General features: G+C 39.5%; 1 protein-coding gene across 11 annotated transcripts in view; it reads left to right on the forward strand.

Annotated features, from left to right (window-relative positions):
* Nucleotides 1-25290, forward strand: part of PPHLN1 (periphilin 1) — a 340184-nt gene that overhangs the window by 270903 nt on the left and 43991 nt on the right. Inside the window, exon 11 of one of the 11 annotated variants that reach the window (XR_003858726.1) lies at nucleotides 16708-16965. The exons of the other annotated variants lie outside the window; for them this stretch is intronic. The gene's annotated coding sequence lies outside the window, so the exon portion shown is untranslated. The remainder of the gene's footprint in view (nucleotides 1-16707; nucleotides 16966-25290) is intronic. 11 annotated transcript variants of the gene reach the window in all.

Below are 25290 nucleotides of genomic sequence, written 5' to 3' on the forward strand. Positions count from 1 at the left end.
CTTTCCTATGTGCATCACTTTGCACTTGTCCACATTAAATGTCATCTGCCATTTGAATGCCCATTCTCCTAGTCCAAACAAGGTCCTCTTGCCATTTCTCACAATCCTCTTGTGATTTAATAAGAATAGGGATAAATGTAAATTTTCTCAATGGAGAAAGGTAAATAGTGGAGTGCTCCTAGGATCTGTTCTGTGATCGCTGCTTTTCAACATATTTATAAATGACCTAGAGATGGGAACAACAAGTGAGGTGGTCAGATTTGCTGATGATACAAAATTATTCAAAGTCCTGCAATCCCAGCACAATGACATCAGCTAGAGGAGGACAGTCTTGCATTTCCATCATCTGTTGTGATGATAGACGCACGGAAAGAAGAAACGTCAGACAGGATTCTAAGGAAGTCAGGAAGCCATCCTGAAGTCACTTCAGGCAGGCCCTTTCATTGTCCTGCGTTACATATCATATGTGTATGCAATCGCATCATTGATAACAACAATACTCTCAGAGACATAGCTGCTACAGATTATTATGATTAACTCATATTACTATCTTTGTGAGAGAAAGCAAGCATTCTCTGGTTTTGTGCTAAGAGCAAGGTCTGTCTGTATGTAAAAGGCAAAAGCTTGCAGACACAAACAGGCTCAGTGTCTGTTCAATGCAGATAAGCAAATGCTGAGAAGTGTTGATGCAGACAGATTCAGTTTGTGGTTTGCCAGCCAAAGAGAAAAAGCCTACATCTCCACATCTCATCCTTTCATTTATATTTTACAGGAAATCTTTACGTTGCGATTTAGGTAAAAGTATATTAGCAAGGTTGGGCAAGCATTGAATACAGCAGCAGCAACATATTAAAGTAACGATACAAAGTAATACAATGAGAATTGTCTTTCTGAGACCTGCCAAGTCAGGGAGCCAGGACCTTAGCCAGTCCCAAAGGGACTGGGATTCATTATCGGATAGAGGGCGATAGGCTATTAGAGTCTGCATCTGCTCAATAGTGTGTGTGAGGTTAGCTTTATAATCACATATGTATACACAGCAATGAGAACCAATTAATGCACATGCACCTCCCTTGGAGGCTAAGATCATGTCCAATGCATAGCGATTCTGCAATACTACTTCTCTCAATTGTGAGACCTCTTCTGTGAAGAGTTTTTTGGATTTAATCGTACGGTTGAATAGGGCTGTGGTCCAGTTGGCAAGGGTGCGCAAATCTCGGTAGTTTAGTGCTGCCCCTATTGGGGGAAACAGGCCCCTGTAGACCATGATGCCTGTGCCTCGCCCAATTGGGTTTTGAACTGACTCTCTCCTGTTTCTAATTCTACCCTTGGGCAGTTTGGTAGTAATATAAAAGGATGGCATGATGTAGCCTAGAGTGCATCTACCTGTCCATCTTGCAGGAATTCTCATATATGCCCTGCGTCCACACAACATCCAGATGTTTCCCAACAAATTGGTGGATGTGTTTTGCTTGTTTTGGGTTTGTTGTACCATTTCTGCTATAGTGTTACACAGATTGAATCCTCCTGTGCCTGCGGAGGTGGGGCAACCCTGTCCAACTGAGCACCCTGTGAGCTGATAATTACACATATATTTTGTGAAATTGTGCATGTGTTCAGTGATGGTTGCATTAAGGAAGGAATTGTTTCTAGACATGTTGTGTTGCAGGATGAATGTTTGATTGCAATATGGGTATTTCCTTACCCTGGGCCCTGTGCTGTCCTTATTATATTCCCAACAAAAACAGTATTCTCTTGTACCCTAGTACCCAAATGCATCACTGTGTAATTGACTGGTGAGTTTATAAAGACCCCATTGTCCCACGGGTATGTAGTCCATCCTGATAGGTTAAAGGGAACTGCATGCGTCAATAGTCCTCCTCTGGAATGGATTGGCATGTGCATGCAAACCCAGCAATCTTTCTGGTTCAATAGTTGTGATAAGTTCTGTGCATCAGTAATGTACATATTGGTTTGCCATAGTCCTTGTTCAGAGATCGCCGTGGCGGGAGGGAGAATGCAAGATAAGAAGATGCATATCACAATTGTCAATGAATTGGCATTCAAGCAAGAGAATGCAGCAAGCAAAAAGTTCTCTGGAGTTTTTTCAAGTCCCTGCTGTTCCAGGAGCTGCGTAGATTGGCTGGATAATGCCTTAATTTGTCCCCAAGTCATCTGATGGTGCTGGTGAGGAGCCCGATCCCGGTCCTTCTGGGAGTTGTGAAGACTCAGGGAGAAGTTTGGAATCAGATTCTGCAGGCCTTGGTGCCACGCCATCTCTCCACGGCTTAATGCAACGACTCGGAACCCAGACTGGACCTGAGGGAGCAAGCACAGCAGCATATCCTCGTCCCCATGTTAACAAGGGGACGGGGCCATGCCAAACAGGGTTAGGTAACATTCTATACAAAATTGATGGTTGTGGATTGCTAATCCTGTTCCCAAAATGATTGTCCTTAGCTGTGGCCTGATTGGAATGTGATATATTTAAATGATTTAAGGTAAACCGTACTTTGTTCAGCCATTCCTGTTTAGAGGGGAGTCCAGGGACATTTCCTGCTTTTTGTTTGTGTTTATCAAGAGCTGTCTTAAGAGTGAGGTTGGCTCGCTCCACAATAGCCTGTCCAGTGGAGTTGTAAGGGATGCCAAATATGTGTTTGACGTTCCATTGTTGACAAAGGTCAGCAAAGGAATGGCTGCTGTAAGCGGGGCCATTATCAGTTTTTAAAATAGAAGGCATCCCCATGACCGGAAAGGTTCTTATACAGTGATTGATAACATGTTTGGTAGCTTCCCCTTTTTGGGGGGGTGGCCCAAAGAAAATGTGAAAAGGTGTCAATGGTTACATGTAAAAATTTCCAGGGGGCGAAAGGAGGATATTGAGTAACATCCATTTGCCAGATTTCGTTAGCACGTAAACCATGTGGGTTCACGCCCATAGAAGGGGCAGATGCGACCTGTGAACATTGGGGGCATTGTTGCACAATGGCTCGGGCTTGATCTAGTGGGATATTAAATTGTTTAGCGATGGACTTAGCATTCTGATGAAACATGGAGTGGCTAATCCAGGGAGTGACACTGAGCACTGCCTTTTTAGTGGCCGCTTCAGCGATAGCATTGCCCTCAGATATCCACCCAGGAAAAGGTTGGTGGCATCTGATATGGGCGATGTAAAGCTCATGCATGCGACCTTGGAGGGCTGATTATAGTGTCAGAAAGAGGGATAACAAATTCTCATCTAAGGAAGGGGTTACATAGGCTCCAGGAATAAGGGTAACTACATTACAAACATACTGGTTATCTGAAATAATGTTTATATCAGCGTTAGCAAAGCATTGCAAAGCTAGAATGACTGCAGCTAGTTCTGCTCTTTATGCTGATTGCTGCAGCAAGATTAATAAAATTCAGTGATGGGTGGGGGATGAATTCTGTTGTCAGGGCAAAACGTCTGTAGAAGGGATTGGAAGAATGGAGTAAGTTCCATAAATGTCGTAGTCAATCTTTCAGCAAGGTGTATCAATTTTTCATTCATCAAGGCCTAATTGTGATATGTGTTTCTCATGGCTTCAGGTACCTGATATAGTAAAATAGCATACATTCAAATTAATCATTTAAAGGAAAAGTCATTTGCAGTAGGCTGAACCACAAACAACAAGTATTTCAGACATTACATTAAACATGTGTTACACTAGACTGACACATATTCATCCATCCTACAAGCATTCATCTTCTTAACATTAAACAGACAACAGATAACACATAATTTGAGCTCAAAATTCATATCAAGATGTATCAAAAAAAATTAGATCAAAAATCAAAAAGGTGTTTGAAAAATAAAAGTTCACAATTCTGCATAAAAATTAGAAAAAGAAAATAAAACTGAAGTTTCTTTAAGACAGGAGGACTGTAGACCTGGAAGGTAAAAGCTAGCTTACAAAGAATTATTAAAATAACAATATGGTACATCTGGTAGAATAGCATAGTGCCTCCTAGTGGATGCACTATCATCACTTTATAGATTTCAACCTGGAACAATAAATTCAATCAATAATATTCTGAGCTTAAATTTAATGTGCAATACTAAATAATTAGAATAATTAGAACTTAAATATCAAACAGTTAAATATCAAATAATTAGAACTTAAATATGCTCCGTTTAAACAAAAGTAACTCTTTTCTCTTTTTTTTTTCTTTTTTCCATTTGCCGCACAGCACTGACTAAAGTACTTCTCTATAAGCAGTGCTCTGTCTTTTATCACACACTAAGGCAACCCTTACTCCCCCCCCCTTTTTTTTTTCTAAGATACAGTTTAACCCTGTCCTTTCAGATTCAGATTTCAGTAGCTCAGATTCTAAATTTTAACACTAGTAAATGTGCTTGTCAGTAACCTCAGTTCAGTATTAAAGAAGTTTGAAAGTATAAAAGTAATAAAAGTTCAGCATCGAAGGTTGAGGGCAAAAGAGGTTTGGCTTGACGGGAGATCTGTCCAGTTCCCCCCTTGACTCCTCTTTTGCTACAATAAAATCTGCAACACACTGTTAGGGCAGATAAATCAGGAAGGAAAAGTATAAAGTATGTGTTGTAAGAAAAAAAAATCGCATGCACTTAGTGATCACCTTAATAGGAATGTATCAGAGATATAACAGATATAGAGATTAAGGAGAGAAACTTAAGAGCAGTACTGTACAACATTAACTTACTTAAACTAAAAATCCTTATACAAAAAATGTACCAGCAAATCATAACATAACTAAATAACGTCAACTGGAGACAATAAGACTGGCAAGGATTTGCCGGTCTTATGTAAACAAATTCTATCTTAGCTTACTTTGTCCTAAAACAAATATTGCAGTAAAAATGCAAATTCTGTGCACTGGCAATGCAAGCAATAGCTATAAAAATAAGGCTCAGAGTAACGAGGTCATTCTAAATGTGGTCCAATTTAACTTTGTCAAAGGGGACCATGTTACATTGAGTTTACACAGTGTCCTGTCCAAGTTTCAGTACAGTTGCAACGTAAGGCCCTACATACACTGGATCTTTCTCTGTTGTGTGAGGGGCCACTGCCACTTCCTGTGGGGAAATGCGCTCTTAAGTATGTAGGCTTCCTGTAACGGAATATCAAGGCCCATGATAAACATTCCTTCCAGGTTTGCTTTGTCTGCTCCATCACTTGGTTTAGTCTGGTTTGCAGCAGGTCATTATACTGTCTTACTAGATCATTTCTCTCACATTGGCGCTGTTTCTGTTTGTAATGCCACTGTGATATCACGAGTGTGGCTACTTGGCCCAAGGTCATATATACTAATTTCCTTGAAAACCTGGAGGCATTGTTACTGCTTATGGCACTCCGGGCGGTATTCAATTCAGTTGCTGTCAGGGATCCCTCTAGAGGACAGACTCTCATTTGTGGGCTTAAGGCAAATGTCCATCCATGAATTGAATCAACCCAAATGGTGACATAAAAAAATGAACATTCTAATTTGGCAACTTTGGCTCCTGGGGGATCAGTGGCAGCCGAAGCTACAGTGACTATTTCAACTTCCTCACTACTCTCCGTGTCTTCCTCACTACTCTCAATCAAAATAGGCATGGATTGGAGGCAAGGGTTGGGTGACAGGTCAGGAGGTTCAGGAGTCAGTGACAATTGAGGAAGCTCAGGAGGCAGTGACAGCTGCCTCCTGAGGGAGTTTGTGGGTGGTGAAGGGGTTTGAGGGTAAGCCGGAGGGAGGTTCGTTTCTTTGATTTCAGTCTCTTTGGTTTCCTGGGATTCTGGCGGACTCGGAGGATGCCATGGGAGCCTGAGCTAGGGACGGCGCCTTGTGAGTGTGTGTCCCCAGATATTCTATCGCTTCTGTGCATTTTTGCCAAAGCAATAGATGTTTTATTGAGGCACATGGGGTTGCATGCAAGGCATTCCCTAAATTGAGCCAGTCCTCGATATGCAAAGTGCCAGCCTCTGGATATCACGGGCACTGGCTTTCTATTTCTTTCAACATAATTGCTATATCTCCTAGTCTGACGTTAATTGCCTCTCCTTTGGTAATAAAGAAATGATTTCTTACTATTGTCTGCAGCTCTTGTGCATGAACCTTTTGCTGAGCTGACAGTTCCCCCCCATACTCACGAATGTGGGAGCAAAACTCGCTGAAATATACTTACGACTACGGGAGCGAGTTCGCTGTGGTGCACCAAGGCTATTCCAGCCGGATGAGTAGGGGGCTTCATGTCTCGGGGTCACCAGATGTTGTGATGATAGACGCACGGAAAGAAGAGACGTCAGACAGGATTCTAAGGAAGTCAGGAAGCCATCCTGAAGTCACTTCAGGCAGGCCCTTTTATTGTCCTGCGTTACATATCATATGTGTATACAATCACATCATTGATAACAACAATACTCTCGGAGACATAGCTGCTACAGATTATTATGATTAACTCATGTTACTATCTTTGTGAGAGAAAGCAAGCATTCTGTGTTTTTGTGCTAAGAGCAAGGTCTGTATGTAAAAGGCAAAAGCTTGCAGACACAAACAGGCTCAGTGTCTGTTCAATGCAGATAAGCAAATGCTGAGAAGTGTTGATGCAGACAGATTCAGTTTGTGGTTTGCCTGCCAAAGAGAAAAAGCCTACATCTCCACAATCATCACCTGGGTACAGCAGTTTGGAGAAGGAAAGTGTCCTCTCCCATAGTTCTAGCTTTGTGGTATCTTCTTTCACAGAATCGTTGCAGAATTTTATAACTTTTGCCACAGTATCTACCTAGGTGCTGCCACAGGAAACAGTGGGCTGTGCTTATATGTTAAAAGAAAGTTTATGAAAATTAATTTATAGTCATTGAGGGAAAGCAAGTTGGTATAATTGTTGAGGCTAGGAGGAGATGGCACAAAAGTTCAAAGCAAGAAAATGTAAGAAACAATTTTTGAATTATATGATATATGAATATATTCTGTTAAGAAATTATCAATTTCTTGTACCTGATTTAGCAGTTATTCTGTACAAATGCAATATATTGTTACTTCAATAAAAAAAAACAAAAAACTTTGTCACCCTGTTCCAAGAACTAGACCACTATGCTTAACCTGAGGTTTTTTTGTTTTTCTTATATTGCTTGACACTCCTTACAATAAAGACAAAAGTTGAGGTGAATTTTTGTATAAGACTCATCAAATTGTCAGATTTCATTTAGAGTTAACAGTAGCTTTTTTTCATTTTAATAAAAAATTTAAATAAGATGCTCAAGTATAACTGACATTTTTAGAAACCATACAATATAGATTTCAAGCATAAATAAGACATTTTACTTTCCAAAATTTTCATACACAATTCCCCTTGAGTTAGAACAAAAAGTGAAACTTTACCACTTGACCAACCTCTCAGTGCACTCAAGGTCACATGGGTGCAGTAGCATTAAGGTTCAGTCTCCCTTTTCTTCTTATCCCTTCTCTGCCCTTCCTTAACAGTTTAGCCATTGATCCGCTTCGTATGATGCTCAGCAGTGACATTTTGTCTGGATTCCTGAGTATAACCGGTTTCAGCTATCTTTTGTTCTGTACCCTGTACCTTAGTAGGCCTCTAGATATTACATCAAATGTGATCTATGAGGTACATCAGATAGTGAAGGAGTTAATTCAAACTTAAAATAACCAGCTGCTCTGTAATAGCTATAATCTTATGCAGATATGCTGATTTTATCATCAGTATACTTTCTTGATAAAAAGCCTTTGATTGGTCAGTCCATTTACTACGGCTGAAGAATTAGGATTGTGGTTTTGGACTCATCTTGGAATTCTGTTCCAAATTGTCTTCAATTTAGTAGGTTCCTTTGGCCTTCTGTAATCCATCTTCATTTTTAGCATTATAACAATATGAATTCCCCATGTATCACTGTAAATATATGCATTATAGAAATATAGAAATCAGCATATCTGCTATATAAGTGACTACATGCTAAAATATTTTGCTTGTAAAATGTTTTGGCATCCTTATTTGTATATAAAGTACTAGTTATAAAAACCAAATTATTGCTGTATATGATAGTTTTCAGACAGATGCCAAGTTATTTTAGAAAGCATTTTTTCACAGCTGTTTAAAAAGTGAAGAGCGCAACAGTACTGCAATTTTTATGCTACTTAACTCTGAATCCTTTAATTACAGATTTTGTATTGCCTTTGAGCTTATCAAGTCAGGTTATCTGGAGATAAAATTGTCAGTGTAGTATTGTGGTTTATAGTGAAAATAGGGAGCCTTGACTAACTTGGTTATCATTATCTGTTATCCCTTTTTGTATTTTATTATGTAGTAAATCTTGTATGTAACCCTCATTCATAAGGAATGGAACCAGATCGAAATAAATAATGTCAGTTTGAACGATTCTGCTTTATAGCAGCACATATCACCATTCTGTGTGGGATAGACTTTACAACCAAGCACATTTGAATTTGTCTCTAAGGATAACAACTTGTTTTTTACCTTTATTTCAGTTTAATATAGCAGATTAAACTGGCTATTTTTAGGTTCATCTCTCATGAGTATCTCTGATTTACCTAATATGTTTGTACGACTTTATTTTAATGTCATAACCAGTTTAATACTGAAGGACAAAATTAAAGCAACAAACTGGGTTAAGGAAATCTCTTCAGTAGGACCCTAGTAAAACTGATTTCAAGAAAGCTTGCGAAAAATACAGGGAATTTCTAAGGAAGTGATGAGAATTATAATGTTAAATTAATTGGACAGATGGGTAGACTGAATGGGCCATACTGTCTTTTTCTGCCATCATGTTTCTGTGATTTGTGAGGGAAATAACTTGAGACTTTCCCAGTCTTAAATCATATATTAAAATAATTAATATATAGTTTTTCTGATTTTTAACTATGAATTTTAATTATGGTGCTAAAAAAAAGTTGTGTAGATATTCTTAATTTACTGAATTTAATATTTATGAAGTATATAGCATTGTTTATTGCCACACATGTAATGCTGAGGATTCTGTTTGTGCATGTTACTAAACCAAAAGTGTTTGCAGTAGAAGATTCAGGTTATTTAATCTTTGACTAACAAATCTCTAAAATTTTAGGAACTTTTGTTTTCAGTTGTTGTATTTTTCCTGGGAATTTAATAGTGTTTAGAAGAAGAATACAATGTATATTTACCTGGTAAAATTATGAATCATTTGTGTCCACTGATTTTTTTCTGTTTTTGTTCATGTAACAAACTGATAAATTCCTGAGAAGAATATAATAAAAACTGAAAACATAGCTCACTAGGTACAAGGTATAAACCTTGCCAGGATTATGGTATTTAACACTCAAGGGCTGCTAAATAGGTTGTCAATGTTGTTTTCAGAGGCTTATATTATGTGAAACAGTTTTTGTGTTTACAGGCTGTTCTGTATTTCTATTTATTTATTTATTTGCATTTGTAGGCTGCTGACGCCTTAGTCCAAACCAAAGACTTAAAAGTTAAAACAAAAGCCATAAAAACATCATACTAAAAACGATATAATCCAGACTAAAATTAATAAAAAGCTTGCTTAAAAAAGTGTGCTTTTAATGTGGATTTATACATCTTTAGGCTATTACCTTACCCTATTTCCCTAATTTCCAAAGAAAAGGAATTCCAAGGTGTTATGACCGTTGGTCACGGGTGGCCACAGCTGACCCAACTCACATCCTGCCATGTCTGGCCTTCCACTCCAGGGGAACTCACGGCTCTGGCCAGCCATTGTCGCCGCACGTTCCTGGCCCTCCTTGCTCCACATGGTGGCTGGGACACTGCTGGCCCACGCTCCGACTCTGTGCCTTCCTAGGCACACGCCATCTGTTCTCTATTTAAAGGGCCAATGGCGGGAATCCCTGGGCCGTCCCCAACTGATGACATCAGTACCTTGGGATATTTAAGCACCTCCTTTGGCATATACAAACTGACTTGGCAATGAGTTCCTTCGCCTCTCTGGTGCTTGTTCACATCTCTCCAGACCCATGGTTCCTGCCTTGGATCTCCACCTGCTGATCTGGACTCTGGCTTGAGTTCCTGCTCCTCAGGGGCCTGCTTGAGCTTCTTTTGGGAGACCTGGTCTCCAGGCTTCCCCACTCCTCGGGGTAGCTCCTGCACTCCTCACCAGAGATCCCATCTCTATGCTGCCCCGCTCCTTGGGGCAGTCTCTGCCTTACCACACCAGATACTTTGACTCTACGCTTCCCCGCTCCTCGGGGCAGTCTTCGTCATTACACCAGTGGCTTTACTCTATGCTTCCCGGCTCCTCGGGGCAGCCTACGTCACTACATCAGAGGCTTGACTCTGCACTTCCCTGCTCCTCTGGGCAGCCTACGTTACTACATTAGAGGCTTGACTCTGCGCTTCCCTGCTCCTCGGGGCAGCCCCTACATTACCACACCAGAGACTCTGTTGCCACGCTGTCCCACCCCTCGGGACAGTCTGCATTACTCCTTCAGAGATCCTGTCTCCGTGCTCCCCGCTCCTCAGGGCCTGCCTAGCTCATCTCTGCTTTGGAGGTTCCTTCTCTGGTACATCACATCTTCAGTCGTGCCTAAGTACTGTGACTCCTCTGAACTGTGTCTCTCCTTCCCGCTCCTTGGGGCACTTCACAGTATATCTCAGTGCAGGTACCTGCGATCACGTGGCAGTGATGCAGGACGTTCTCACTCTACTGAACTATAGTCGTGTCCCTGCTGCAGCTGGGACCTGTGGGGCCCTACCCCTCAGGTAGCATTAACCTCCAGGGCTGATCCCTGGAGAACTCCCGAATGCATCAGGAACTAATCTGAACCTTCTCCTTCAACAGTTGTCATATGCTGCCTATTGGTCAAGTAAGAGTAAAGTCATTTCCACGAAACCCACAAATCCTAACACAAGGCTAGGCGCTATGCTATGATGGATGCTCGAGTAGCATGAAACCTTGCCTGCTTGGTGGAAGGGATGTCAAGCGGTGCCTTTTGAGAAGACCTTAAAAGTTCTCACTGGCTCATATGCCTGGAGTATTGCACTTGCCCCATGGCAACATTTTCAGGATCAAGAGCCTATGAGACAACATGGCAATTTTATATTTAATTCTCCATTAAACAGGGAGCCAGTGGAGATTAACAAGAGCAGGAGAAATGTGATCTACTTCTGCCAGTAATTAGTTTCGCTGCAGATTCTGCAGCAGTAGCAACTGTTTAACTGAAGAATTAGGAAGACCAATGTAAAGCAATCTACAGTAATCCAGTGAAGTCAATAAAAGTGCCTGCACTACTGTCCGAAAATTGTGAGAGAGTAAAAATGGCTTCAAATCCGTAAGTGCAGTTTATAAAAACCAGCATGAACTACAGCTCTATTCTGAGGGATACAGTCCAATTTAGAGTTGATAATTTCTCCTAAATTGCATGCATTCTTTGAAATACAGATGGGAGTGTCCTTGATTTGAATGGTCAAAGGAACTTCAATTGAATCTTTGCGCTGGATAACTACAATTTCTGTCTGTAAGGTATAGGGAAAGCTTGTTGTGGTTAAGCCACTGTTTGATATTATTCATACAATTAGAGATTGAGGCTGAGGTGTCAGACCAGGATTTGGCAAGCTGAATAAAAAACTGGACATTGTCAGCAAAAATACGATAATCAGATAATAGGGTAGTGAAAACTTGACAAATTGGGGCCAAATATATATTAAAAAGTAAGGCCAACAGTTGTTTTAAAACCACTGATTCAATTAGTTTGGTCACAAAACCAGAGGAAGATATGGGCCTATAATTGGCTAAAATTGAAGGATCCAAGTTTGGCTTCTTCAGCAATGGACGGAGGGACGCCATCTTATTTTTTTTTAAAATTCTTTATTTATAAAACTAAAGGAAAATTTAAATTGCCACATTAGACCCCAATATATTATATTATGGGGGGAAACAGGAAAATAGCCATGGGGAATGGCTAAAACAGAATACAATGTGAACCATAATGAGGAAGCTGCAAAATTGAAGAATACCCTATTTATACAATATCCACAATAGCCATAGAAGCGGGAACCACAACTCCTCGACGGGCATTCAGAAAAGATTGTAACTGGGTAGGATGAAAAAAAAAACCAAATTTAGCAGAAAAGAGTTATCACACATTTACAGGGATAACAAATGATGTAGGTAGCTCCCAAAGAAAGGACAGAATCCTTCATAGCTAAAAAAAACTTCTTTCTTTGTTCTTGCGTTGCCTTTGTTATGTCTGGATCTTTTGGCCTCTAAATAAACAGTCTTTATTGTGAAAGTATAAACGAGGAATGTTATTGCGATCTTGCATAAAGACAAATGACACCAATAACGTAGCTCGATCAGACACATTTCCTTCTTCAGACTTTTCAAGGAAATCAGTTAAATTAGTAAGAACATCCACAGCATTTATTTATTTATTTATTTAAATTAATTTATATACCGGAGGTTCCTGTATAATATACATATCACCCCGGTTCACAAAGAACAGTAACTATCGCTACAAATAGCAGTTTACATAGAACAGAATAAAAGAAGTTTTACATTGAACAAAAACAAAGTAATAAGTTTTACATTGAAGTCAGCATGTGTAAATTTCTGATTAACAAAGGAAGAAAAAAATAGATCTGAATAACTCGTTGTGGGCTTGAAAAGACTTTTCTTCGTGTTCTTGGCTCTAGGGGAAAGCTTGTTTGAAAAGCCAAGTCTTAAGTTTCCCTTTAAATGTAGAGTGGCATGGTTCTAAACGAAGGTCTGGAGGGAGCGAGTTCCAAAGTGAAGGGCCTGCTGTGGATAATGCACGTTTCCTCAGAACGGATTTCACAGGTTGTGTGATTAGTCTGTTCTGATAGGCGCTTCTGGTTGGTTTCACAGATGTGTGTAATTGAATTTGGAATGTTAGGTTGAGAGGTGCGATGTTGTGTAAGGCCTTATGTATCATCATTAAAGACTTGAACTGGATCCTGTATTTAATTGGAAGCCAGTGGAGATGGTGGAGAATTAGGGTGATATGATCTCTCTTTTTGGCATTTGATAGAATTCTTGCAGAGGCGTTCAGGACCATCTGAAGTGGTTTGATGGTGCATGCTGGAAGGCCTAGGAGGAGAGAGTTACAATAATCCAGCTTTGGGAGTATGATGGCTTGTAAAACCATGCGGAAGTCTCTGTATAGGAGGAGAGGTTTGAGTTTCTTTAATGTTTGAAGTTTAAAGAAACATTCTTTTGTTGTGTTGTTGATGAATTTGTTGAGACTGAGTCTGTTGTCTATGATGACTCCCAGATCTCTAACTTGTTGTGTGGTGGAGAGCCCTGTGGTGACCGGATGTTGATTAGTGTTAGAATGTGAGGAAGGGGTATAGTTTTCCGGAGTTATAATGAGGATTTCAGTTTTGTTTTTATTTAGAACCAAGTTGAGGCTGGTGAGTAGATTGTTGATAGCTGACAGACATTTATTCCAGAATGATATGGCTTTGTATATGGAATCTTCTATAGGGATGAGGATTTGAATATCATCCGCGTATAGGTAATGTCTTAGCTTAAGGTTAGTGAGAAGTTGACAAAGTGGGAGTAGATAAATATTGAAAAGAGTCGGGGAGAGGGATGATCCTTGTGGTACCCCCCTTTTGGATTCGATGGTGTGGGACTCTTTGTTATTTATCTTGACCTTGTATGTTCTGTTCTCCAAAAATGATTTGAACCAGTTAAAAACTACTCCTGTAATGCCAATGTCTATTAGGCGTTGCAGGAGGCATGAGTGGTTAACGGTATCAAACGCTGATGAAAGATCAAGGAGAGCGAGGAGGCAAGGTTGGCCCTTTTCTAGGTTGAAAATGATAGTGTCTGATAATGATGTTAATAATGATTCAGTATTCATAGACTTGCGAAAGCCAAATTAGTTTGAGGTGAGGATGTTGTTTTCGTCAAGATATTCTGTAAGTTGTTTGTTTACAACTTTCTCCATAACTCTGGCAATCAACGGGAGGTTTGCTATGGGTCTAAAGTTTGCTGGGTCTGAGGTGGGTAAGTTAGGTTTTTTGAGGAGCGGCTTGAGCATGGCTAACTTGAGTTGGTTCGGGACATGTCCTTGAGAGAAGGAGCAGTTAATAATGTCTGCTAAAGGTTTGGCTATGGTGTTGGAGATCAGACACAGTTTGTTGTATGGAATATGGTCTGATGGATGAGAGGATGGTTTTATCTTCTTGAGAATATTCTCTATTTCTAGAGTGGATGTGAGCTCAAAAGTGTTGAGTAGTGTTAGTGAAGTGTTAGGTTGTTTGACATTTGGGTGCGATGGTTGTTGATCTGTTGGGAGTGGTGGTTGAGCGGTTGAATGAGGTGTTTGTTGAGCGGGTGATTGCGAAGATTGGGGGGTGAGGTTGATTACGTGTTTTGGATGTGTAGATGGTCCCTTGAGGGGAGCTAGAAGTGAAGTGATTTTGTTGTCGAAAAAGTCTGCTAGTTCGTTCGCTTTAGTGAGTGCTTGATCGTCTGGAATGGTCGGTGCCGGGGGTTTTGTGAGGGTTGATACATAGGAGAAAAGAGCTCTTGAATCAAAGATGAGGTGGTGGATTTTTTTGGAGAAGAATATTCTCTTTGTTGTGTTGATGTTGTTTCTGTATGAGTTAAGGCATGATTTGTAGATGAGGAGGGTGGTTGTAGATGGGTTTTTTCGCCAATTTTGTTCCTTGCATCTCAACTCGTGTTTATGATTTTTTAGCTCTGGTGTGAACCAGGGTCTCCTGTTGTCTTTGTTTGGATTGATAGATTTAGTTGTCATGGGGCAAATTTGATCTGCAACCTTTTTAGTGATGTTGGTCCATGATGAAGTTGCTGAGTTTACGTCGGATAGGTCTAGGTGCTCAAGTTCCTTGGCTAGGTGTTCACCGAGTTGGTCTCCTGAGCACTGTTTCCTAAGCGATATAGTTATAGGTTGTGTGGATTGTGGTGGAAGTATTTAGTATCCAATGATCTTCTAGAAACTGGAAGGAAAAAAATCTTCTCCATAGGAGGAAGTGCTTCCTCTGGAATCTTTAAAACTTCTTTTAAATAAGCCGAAAAAAGATCAGAGGGTGCACTAAAAGGAATCTGAGGAAAATTGAGTAACCTCAAATTTAAAGATATAAGTGAATTTTCAATATTCTCAATTCTACGAGAGGTAGAAGACAAGTCTTTAATAATATTAACTTGCACATCTTGAATCTTTACTGTAGAAGTTTTCACCTCAGACACCTTCTGTTCCAGGGAGGTTAGCTGAGTTTCATAAATTTGAAATGTATTGTGTAAATCAGTAGTTAAAGAGACCAAAGAAGTAAGAGATTGATTAACTGACATTAACACAGTCCAAAGATTATCCAGTGTAATAACATCGGGTTTAGCAACTGAAGTTAAGTTTGGAAAAGCAATAGAGGGAGTCCCAGTAGATGAAACACTATCTGCCAAACCTGCTTCCATCGATTCATCAACAAAGGAGGTAGCGGGACCAAACTCTCTGCGGCAGTCCACACCCCTCGAGTTTCTTTCACCGAGTCCCGATGCTGAGATTGCACCGGCAAGAAGGAGGAAACAAAGCCAGGTGGAGAGACAAGAACTATCCAAGGACCCGGACGCTCCCAGCAAAGCTTCTACCGAAGCGACAGATCCAGCAGGAGGGCGTGGGGTGGAACGGTGGGCAGGGCTAAGAGAAACTTCTGGCGCCGACTTGGGCCTGGCGTCCCCAGATCCATCCAAGCCGGCTTCGATCACCAGACTATGGGTGAGTAGCGCTTCAGTCAGTGTTGTTTAGCAAAGAGGAACAAGCAACACAGCTGCCTTATCCTGCCTGATAGCTCCCTTCTGTTTTCCCATTGCAGAAGAAACGTATTTGCAGAAAAGGAAAAAGTTAAGGGGAATTCCCAGCAGCAGCCATCTTGGTTTCTGGGACGCCATCTTTAATGAATCTGGAAGATTACCATCTTCAAGAGAAAATTTGATCAGAGTCTTCAAAAAAGGCACAATAGTATCCTTTATAGTTTTTAGGATGGCCCCACTGCACGAATGTAGTAAGCAAAATGGTGCATTCATATTGGAGATGATATTTAAGATATCAAATTCAATAGCTTGTTGAAAGGTATCCCATTTTGTTTCAAAAGTTTCCGGGATGGTTTCGAACCACTGAGGGATTCCAGCAAATTCCTCATTTTGTTTTCAAGGAAAATCATTGCTCTTAAATGTAGGATATCTCCCATTAGGCATGGAATTCTTATTAGTGGTCAAAACTCCGCACGATTCCAAAGAGATCCCTGAAATCTTTCCCATTATTTGAATCAAAGTATTATACAACAAGCATTTTGCCTTGTCCACCTGAGTTTTATAATGACATAATTGCGCCTTATAGGCAATCTAAAGTTCATGAGTGCATAGTTTCATCCAATTCTTCAGTCTGAAGAATTGTTAGCCATCTTACAGTCACAGCTTGGAACTTTCTGGATCTGATCCAGTGGCTGCAGGTACAGTAACCCAATTCAAGATATCCGGCAAGATGCCAATAACTTTTGGGGGGAGTAGTGCAAACTCTGAGAAAAAGGACCTGTTGGCATGTGGTCATATGTTTTATTGACGATAAGGCACAAAATCGCAAGAAGATGCGCTAACATGGGGGCAGAGGGAGAAACTCTTTCTTGAGCTACATTGAGCAGAAATGTCATCTCTGGTTTCAATTGAATCAATGTTGTTGTTGGTTTTCATTTACCAGAGGTGCTATTGTGGAGCCACTGGTAGAGGTGAATCAGCATGGGAGCCTCAGAAGAAGTGTCACCAGGATGGAGCAACTGGAAGAGATAGCACCAGTGTGAAACTACAGCGAAATGAAGCATTGATGCAAGGCCATAGCAAAAAGAGTCACTGGTAGTGATGCAAAACAGAGCAATTGCAAAACTGAAGACCATCCAAAGAGTGACATGAGATATGAAAGGAGACTCCAGAAGTATGAAAAGGATGTTGGAGGGGAAGAGTGAGTATTTGGGTGGAGGGAATTGTAAAGGCATCAGGCAGGAGAGAGAAGTATGGTGAACATCTGAAGGCCAGCTAGCTCAAAGTTCCCTGGTATGCCAACAGTAATCACTGATTAGCAGGAGAAAAACATTTAACACATTCTACAGTGTTCTATAATTACTTTTAAAATTCTTTATAACATTGCATAAATTATTAGAAAGCATTCTCATCATGAATTATTACCAGCTCTTTTTCTGATAATCTAATTATCCTATCATAGTGTTAATTTGAAAAAAAAAGTGTAGAATTAATGTCTGTTGTGGCTTTAAATATTAGTGTTATGTGTGTGTGTGTGTGTGTGTGTATAGATATAGATATAGTGACTGATAAACTGTTTCTAGTCCTTCTGTGATGACTTGATCCTGCAGTTCAACAATCATGCTATTTCTGATGAGACCCTAGTGAGATTTACTTCCTGTGTGGCTATGACTATCAAATCTGTAATATAAATATGCTTCCAACTAAAGAATTATCCAAAGCAAACAAAATCCTTTGTAGAGAAACTTCACCCTTCCTGTTTTGAAAGGAGCAATGACTACTGTGGAACAGATTTAGGAAATAGCTTCCCAACAGCTATTTATTTTATAAATAAAACATTGAAGGATGCGGCACTTCATCTGGTTTAAAACAAATTATTTCCTGTACTTCCCGTTGGTTGCATGCATGTTAATATTTTTACAACTAGATTTGAGAAAGGATTGCTTTATATCTTAAATTTTGCATATCTCACTTATATAATGGTTACCTAATTTTGATAAGCAATCTAGAAATTTTTTTAAATAAAGGTTTGCTGGGGATTATATGCATACCTTTCAAAAATAAGAGCATAAGAAATGCCATACTAGGTCAGACCAAAGGGCCAACAAACTCAGCATCTTGTCTCCGACAGTGGCCAAGCCAGGTCACAAGTACCCAGCAGGATTCCAAAGAATAGGTCAAAACCTTCTTATTCATAACCTGGGATAAGCAGTGGCTTTCCCAAGTCTATATGGTTAATAGTGTTTTATGGACTTTTTCCTCTAGGAATTTGTGTAAATTCTTTTTATACAAGGCTACGCTAACTCTCTGCCAACAAATTCTGCAGTTTAATTGTGCACTAAAGCCCGAATTTTAAAAAGTCCGAGCACACAAAATCCAGGGGATACGTGTGTGGCCAGGCTGTGCACGTGCCGAGCGCATTTTAGAAACGGCCCGGCCACGTGCATATCTCCCAATTATGCACAGACGTTCTGGGTCATCAAAAAGAGGCGGGCCGGAGGCCAACCCAGATAGTGGCCATTAGGCTCTGTCCTGGGGAAGGGACAGCCAGCTGGTGCGCCAAAGTTACTTCTGCTTGGAAGGAGCACTAAGTAATAAAACAAAAAAAATTTGGGCTGGCTAGGTAGGAATTAGGGGTCAGAAAGGAGAGGGGAAAAGGTAGGAAGGGTAGCTAGGGGGATAGAGAAATTCCCTCCCAGTCCGCTCCTTAATTGGAGAGAACTGGGAAAACCCTACTCACGTCACCAAACATATTCTTTTTAAATCCAATCCGTTGTGTGGGGGAGAGGCCACCAGCTCGCACATGTGTGCGCGGACATTAAAATCCGTTGTGCATGTGCATGCAGGAATTGTATTTTATAACATGCTCGCGACGACACGTGCATGTTATAAAATAGTCGCGTACATGTGTGCATGCCGGGAAATCCACCTCTTAGTGAAAAAATGCTTTCTCTGATTAGTTTTAAATGTGCTACCTATTAGCTTCAGGGAGTGTCCTCTAATCCTAGTACTGTTGGAACATAAGAACATGCCATACTGGGTCAGACCAAGGGTCCATCAAGCCCAGCATCCTGTTTCCAACAGTGGCCAATCCAGGCTATAAGAACCAGGCAAGTACCCAAAAACTAAATCTATTCCATTTTACCGTTGCTAGTAATAGCAGTGGCTATTTTCTAAGTCAACTTAATTAATAGCAGGTAATGGACTTCTCCTCCAAGAACTTATCCAATCCTTTTTTAAACACAGCTATACTAACTGCACTAACCATATCCTCTGGCAACAAATTCCAGAGTTTAATTGTGCGTTGAGTAAAAAAGAACTTTATCCGATTAGTTTTAAATGTGCCACATGCTAACTTCATGGAGTGCCCCCTAGTCTTTCTATTATCCGAAAGAGTAAATAACTGATTCACATCTACCAATTCTAGACCTCTCATGATTTTAAACACCTCTATCATATCCCCCCTCAGCCGTCTCTTCTCCAAGCTGAAAAGTCCTAACCTCTTTAGTCTTTCCTCATAGGGGAGCTGTTCCATTCCCCTTATCATTTTGGTCGCCCTTCTCTGTACCTTCTCCATCGCAATTGTATCTTTTTTGAGATGCGGTGACCAGAATTGTACACAGTATTCAAGGTGCGGTCTCACCATGGAGCGATACAGAGGCATTATGACATTTTCCGTTTTATTCACCATTCCCTTTCTAATAATTCCTAACATTCTGTTTGCTTTTTTGACTGCTGCAGCGCACTGAACCGACGATTTCAATGTGTTATCCACTATGACGCCTAGATCACTTTCTTGGGTGGTAGCACCTAATATGGAACCTAACATTGTGTAACTATAGCATGGTTTATTTTTCCCTATATGCATCACCTTGCACTTATCCACATTAAATTTCATCTGCCATTTTGATGCCCAATTTTCCAGTCTCACAAGGTCTTCCTGCAATTTATCTTATGCTTGTGATTTAACTACTCTGAACAATTTTGTATCATCTGCAAATTTGATTATCTCACTCATCGTATTTCTTTCCAGATCATTTATAAATATACTGAAAAGTAAGCGTCCCAATACAGATCCCTGAGGCACTCCACTACTCATTCCCTTCCACTGAGAAAATTGTCCATTTAATCCTACTCTCTGTTTCCTGTCTTTTAGCCAGTTTGTAATCCATGAAAGGACATCGCCGCCTATCCCATGACTTTTTACTTTTCCCAGAAGCCTCTCATGAGGAACTTTGTCAAACGCCTTCTGAAAATCCAAGTATACTACATCTACCGGTTCACCTTTATCCACATGTTTATTAATGCCTTCAAAAAAGTGAAGCAGATTTGTGAGGCAAGACTTGCCTTGGGTAAAGCCATGCTGACTTTGTTCCATTAAATCATGTCTTTCTATATGTTCTGTGATTTTGATATTTAGAACACTTTCCACTATTTTTCCTGGCACTGACGTCAGGCTAACCGGTCTGTAGTTTACCGGATCGCCCCTGGAGCCCTTTTTAAATATTGGGGTTACATTAGCTATCCTCCAGTCTTCAGGGACAATGAATGATTTTAATGATGGGTTACAAATTTTTACTAATAAGTCTGAAATTTCAATTTTTAGTTCCTTCAGAACTCTGGGGTGTATACCATCCGGTCCAGGTGATTTACTACTCTTCAGTTTGTCAGTCAGGTCTACCACATCTTCTAGGTTCACCGTGATTTGATTCAGTCCTTCTGAATCATTACCCATGAAAACCTTCTCCAATACGGGTACCTCCCCATCATCCTCTTCAGTAAACACTGAAGCAAAGAAGTCATTTAATCTTTCCGCGATGGCCTTATCTTCTCTAAGTGCCCCTTTAACCCCTCGATCATCTAACGGTCCAACTGACTCCCTCACAGGCTTTCTGTTTCGAATATATCTAAAAACGTTTTTACTGTGAGTTTTTGCCTCTACAGCCAACTTTTCAAATTCTCTCTTAGCCTGTCTTATCAATGTCTTACATTTAACTTGTCAACGTTTATGCATTATCCTATTTTCCTCTGTTGGATTCTTCTTCCAATTTTTGAATGAAGATCTTTTGGCTAAAATAACTTCTTTCACCTCCCCTTTTAACCATGCCGGTAATCGTTTTGCCTTCTTTCCACCTTTCTTAATGTGTGGAATACATCTGGACTGTGCTTCTAGAATGGTATTTTTTAACAATGACCACGCATCTTGCACACTTTTTACTTTTGTAGCTGCTCCTTTCAGTGTTTTTTCTAACAATTTTTCTCATTTTATCAAAGTTTCCCTTTTGAAAGTTTAGCACGAGAGCCGTGGATTTGCATACTGTTCCTCTTCCAGTCATTAATTCAAATTTGATCATATTATGGTCACTATTGCCAAGCAGCCCCACCACCGTTACCTCTCTCACCAAATCCTGTGCACCACTGAGAATTAGATCTAAAATTGCTCCCTCTCTCATCTGTTCCTGAACCAGTTGCTCCATAAAGCTATCATTTATTCCATCCAGGAACGTTATCTCTCTAGCGTGACCCGATGATACATTTACCCAGTCAATATTGGGGTAATTGAAGTCTATATTTTTCAAACACGTTGTAAACAAGGATTTTAACTTTGTGTGCCAAATTTCATTTAATTTGTATGTAGGACCATCATAACACCCACGGTGTGCAAGTGAGTCAGCTTGTATTTTCACCCGCTATGGGTCATATTTAATCATCGGTCCGGTTATCTTACTGTCCTCTTTATTAATGCATATAGTTTTTCTTATTTGTAAAAAAGTGTGGAACGGTACTTCCCTTGTTTTGATGGTGCTACCGCGCTTTGGAGACCCAACAATTTTAATAAGGTCCAGTCCGACGTACGTTTCGCAGGGCTGCTGCTTCAGGGACTGTAATGGACGTTATTCTCCTAATACTTCAACTGAGAAGTCTGTAGCGGGTGAAAATACAAGCTGACTCGCTTGCACACCGTGGGTGTTATGATGGTCCTACATACAAATTAAATGAAATTTGGCACACAGAAAGTTAAAATCCTTGTTTACAACGTATTTGAAATATATTGTTGTTCGTTGTACATTGGACAAACTGTAATAATATTCGTGGTAATTGAAGTCTCCCATTATTACCGCACTACCAATTTGGTTAGCTTCCCTAATTTCTCTTAGCATTTCACAGTCTGTCTCACCATCTTGACCAGGTGGACGGTAGCATACTCTTATCACTATAGTAATTAACCATTTCCTGTTTATCTATTCCATCTCACTTGTGAATTTATAGATTTCTATAAATCTTTTCAGCCATCTCTTCTTCATGCTGAAGAGCCCTAATCTATTCAGCCTTTTCTCATGGGAAAGCTGTTACATTCCCTTTATCATTTGTATCACCTATCTCTGTATCTTTTCTAGTTCAGCTATATCTTTTTTGAGATGGGGTGACCCGACCTGCATATAATATTCAAGGTGTGATTGCTTCATGAATCAATACAGAGATATTGTGATCTTGTGATTTTCTTTCTCTTCTTTTTTTTGTATATAGTGTTTCTAATGATTCATTGTCATTCATCATTGCTTCAAAATGTGATAATAGTATCCAAACTGTTTAAGATTTTAATAGCTATAAATTGTCATAAGTACATTAGGTGCATTTGGTTTTAAGTTGCTTATTTAAGAAATCTGCATTAACATCTTTCAGTCTCAATTATTATCTTTAGACGTATGTAATTTATTTTCTTTTCGTGATTGGTTTAGATGACTGACAAGAATAAAAATTTAAACAATTAACTTCAGAAACTTTTTCGGCAACAGAAGATACTGAGGCATCTAGCACGACTGTTTTTAACCACATGATATAATGGCCTATACCAAACTGGTCTTACCTTCCATACTTAGCAAATCAGAATATTAATATTTTATTTATCATATAATTTACAAGTATTTACTTCAAATATCATTCATTACATTATAATATTTGATTTAGTTTCAATCCCGCAAATCAGAATATTAAACTGTTTGTCTGAACCCAAACGTCAGCATCCAAAAATGACATTTTGCCAGCATTCTTCAATTAATCTGTCACAGTTGAAACCACAGCACTGCTCTCAAACCAGCCATTAGGAAATGTGTAATATGATACTTATTACTCTTAGGCTCCTAGCTTCCTTTTCTAAGTTCTTAAAGTTACATGTAGATGTAAAGCTGAAATAGGTATCCTGTGTTTATACAGTTGTACTCATAAGTTTACATACCCCTGGCAGAATTTGTAAGATATGTAGCATTTTAAGCAAATATGAGTGATCAAACAAAACATATCTGTTACTTTTAATAGCACAATCATTAAACAAACCATAGCAATAAGGGAACTAATCAAATGGTCCTGTTCAAATGTTTACATACCCTTAGTTCTTAATATTGCCCCCTTTTGCATTAATGATGTCTTGCAGTCTTTTGTGATAGTTGTGAATGAGGTCCTTTATTTTCTCATGTAGTAAAGCTACCCATTCCTCTTGGCAAAAAGTGGCAAAATCCTGTAAATTCTTTGGTTATCTAGCATGAACTGCATGTTTGAGTTCTCCCCAAAGTGGCTCAATAATGTTGAGATCAGGAAACTGTGATGACCACTCCAGAACCTTCACTTTCTTCTGCTGCAGCCATTGAAAGGTCAACTTAACCTTATGTTTTGAATCATTGTCATGCTGGAAAGTCCGGGTGTATCCCATGTGCCACTTCTTGATTGATGAATGCAAATTCTCCTCCAATATTTTCTGATAAGATGCTGTATTCAACCTCCCATCAACTTTGACTAAATTCCCTGTGCTGCTGTATCTCACATCCCCCCAAAACAGCAGAGATATCCACCTCCATGCTTCACAGTGGGGATGGTGTGCTTCTCTTCGTAGCGTTTATGGTTGTGACCATAAAGTTCAATTTTGGTCTCATCACTCCAATTTATTTTGTTCCAGAAGTTTTGAGGCTTCTCTAGGTGCTGTTTGGTCTATTGTAAGTTGACTGTTTTGTGGCATTGGTACAGCAGTGGCTATTTTCTGGCAACTATCATGCAGCCCATTTTTGTTCAAGTATCTCCTTATTGGGCATGCTGAAACACCCACTCCACTTTGTTTAAGAGAAGCCTGTATTTCAGTAGAAGTTACTTGTGGGTTTTTCTTTGCATCCTGACAAATTTTCCTGGCAGATGTGTCTGAAATCTTTCTTGGTCTATCTTGGTATTAACATAACCCATAAATTTCTACTTCTTGATCAGAGTTTGAATATTACCAATTGGCATTTTCAAATCTTTGGATATCTTTTTTTTGTATCCTTTTCCTGATTTATAAAGTTGAACTACTTTTGCTCACAAATCCTTTAACAGTTTTTGCTTTCCCCATGCTTCAGTAACTACCAAAGTCAGTGTAGCCCTGGATGAAATGCCCAAGAGTTTCTCAAGAACTAAGAAACTCATTGACTGTTTATACACAGACACTAATTACAATCAGACAAGGCACAGGGGTGGATACCTACCCTTCATTGTCATCTCAACCTGTGTGTCAACTTGAGTGTATATTATCAGCCCAAACATTCAAGGTTATTCAAACTTTTGAACAGGACCATTTTATTATTTCCCATATTGCTACGGTTTGTTTAATGATTGTGTTATTCTGTGATGCATAAAAGTTTTAATTTGAAATACATTAAAAATAATAGATGTTTTATCTGATCACTCATGTTTTCTTAAAATGCTAAACATGTTACAAATTCTGCCAGGGGTATGTAAACTTATGAGCACAACTGTATATAGGCATCATTTACAATGCTATTGGGTTTGAAAAAATTATTGCATATTCACTTTTTGAAACTCGTGAGTAGCATGATTATTGTGGTGATTTTAGTTCTGATTACTATCCACTCCCCTCTGAAAAGCATTAAACCTCTGTAATTAGCTCATGTGCTTAAGCATTAAGGCAGCGAAAGAACTTTTACATAAAACAGAGACTTTGTGGTAAGGATCGTTCTTTTTAGAAGGAGAATTGTAATTCCCTTTTTGACTGGGAACGATTGAAAGCTAACAGGTAGTTATGTTCTGGTTATGAGTGAGAAAACTGATGCTAGGTTGGAACTAACTGGAAAAAAAGGGCATTGAAGCCTGGTTTTAAAAACTGATATGGAAAACTTATTCGTTTGTTTTTTAATCTAAAGAAGTATATTATTATTAATTTGTATTGTGAGTAAATCTTCCTTCCTAGGCTTCTTTATCTTGTTTTCGATTCTGGCCATCCCTAACCTTAATCCCATTCAGTTTACTCTTTTCCTCACCCAGAAAGCAAAGTATTCTATTTATTTTTTAAGTCTATATCTATTTATTTAAACATTTGTATTCCACTTTTCTCAACCAAAATTGTGCAGAAATTACAGCTAAAAACATAAATCTTCATTTACATTAAAACAGGAATATAAAAACATGCCATACTGGGTCAGACCAAGGGTCCATCAAGCCCAGCATCCTGTTTCCAGCAGTGGCCAATCCAGGCTTATAAGTACCT

The sequence above is a fragment of the Rhinatrema bivittatum genome, chromosome 9 (genome assembly GCF_901001135.1).
Source record: "Rhinatrema bivittatum chromosome 9, aRhiBiv1.1, whole genome shotgun sequence".
In the NCBI taxonomy this organism is placed as follows: Eukaryota; Metazoa; Chordata; class Amphibia; order Gymnophiona; family Rhinatrematidae; genus Rhinatrema; species Rhinatrema bivittatum.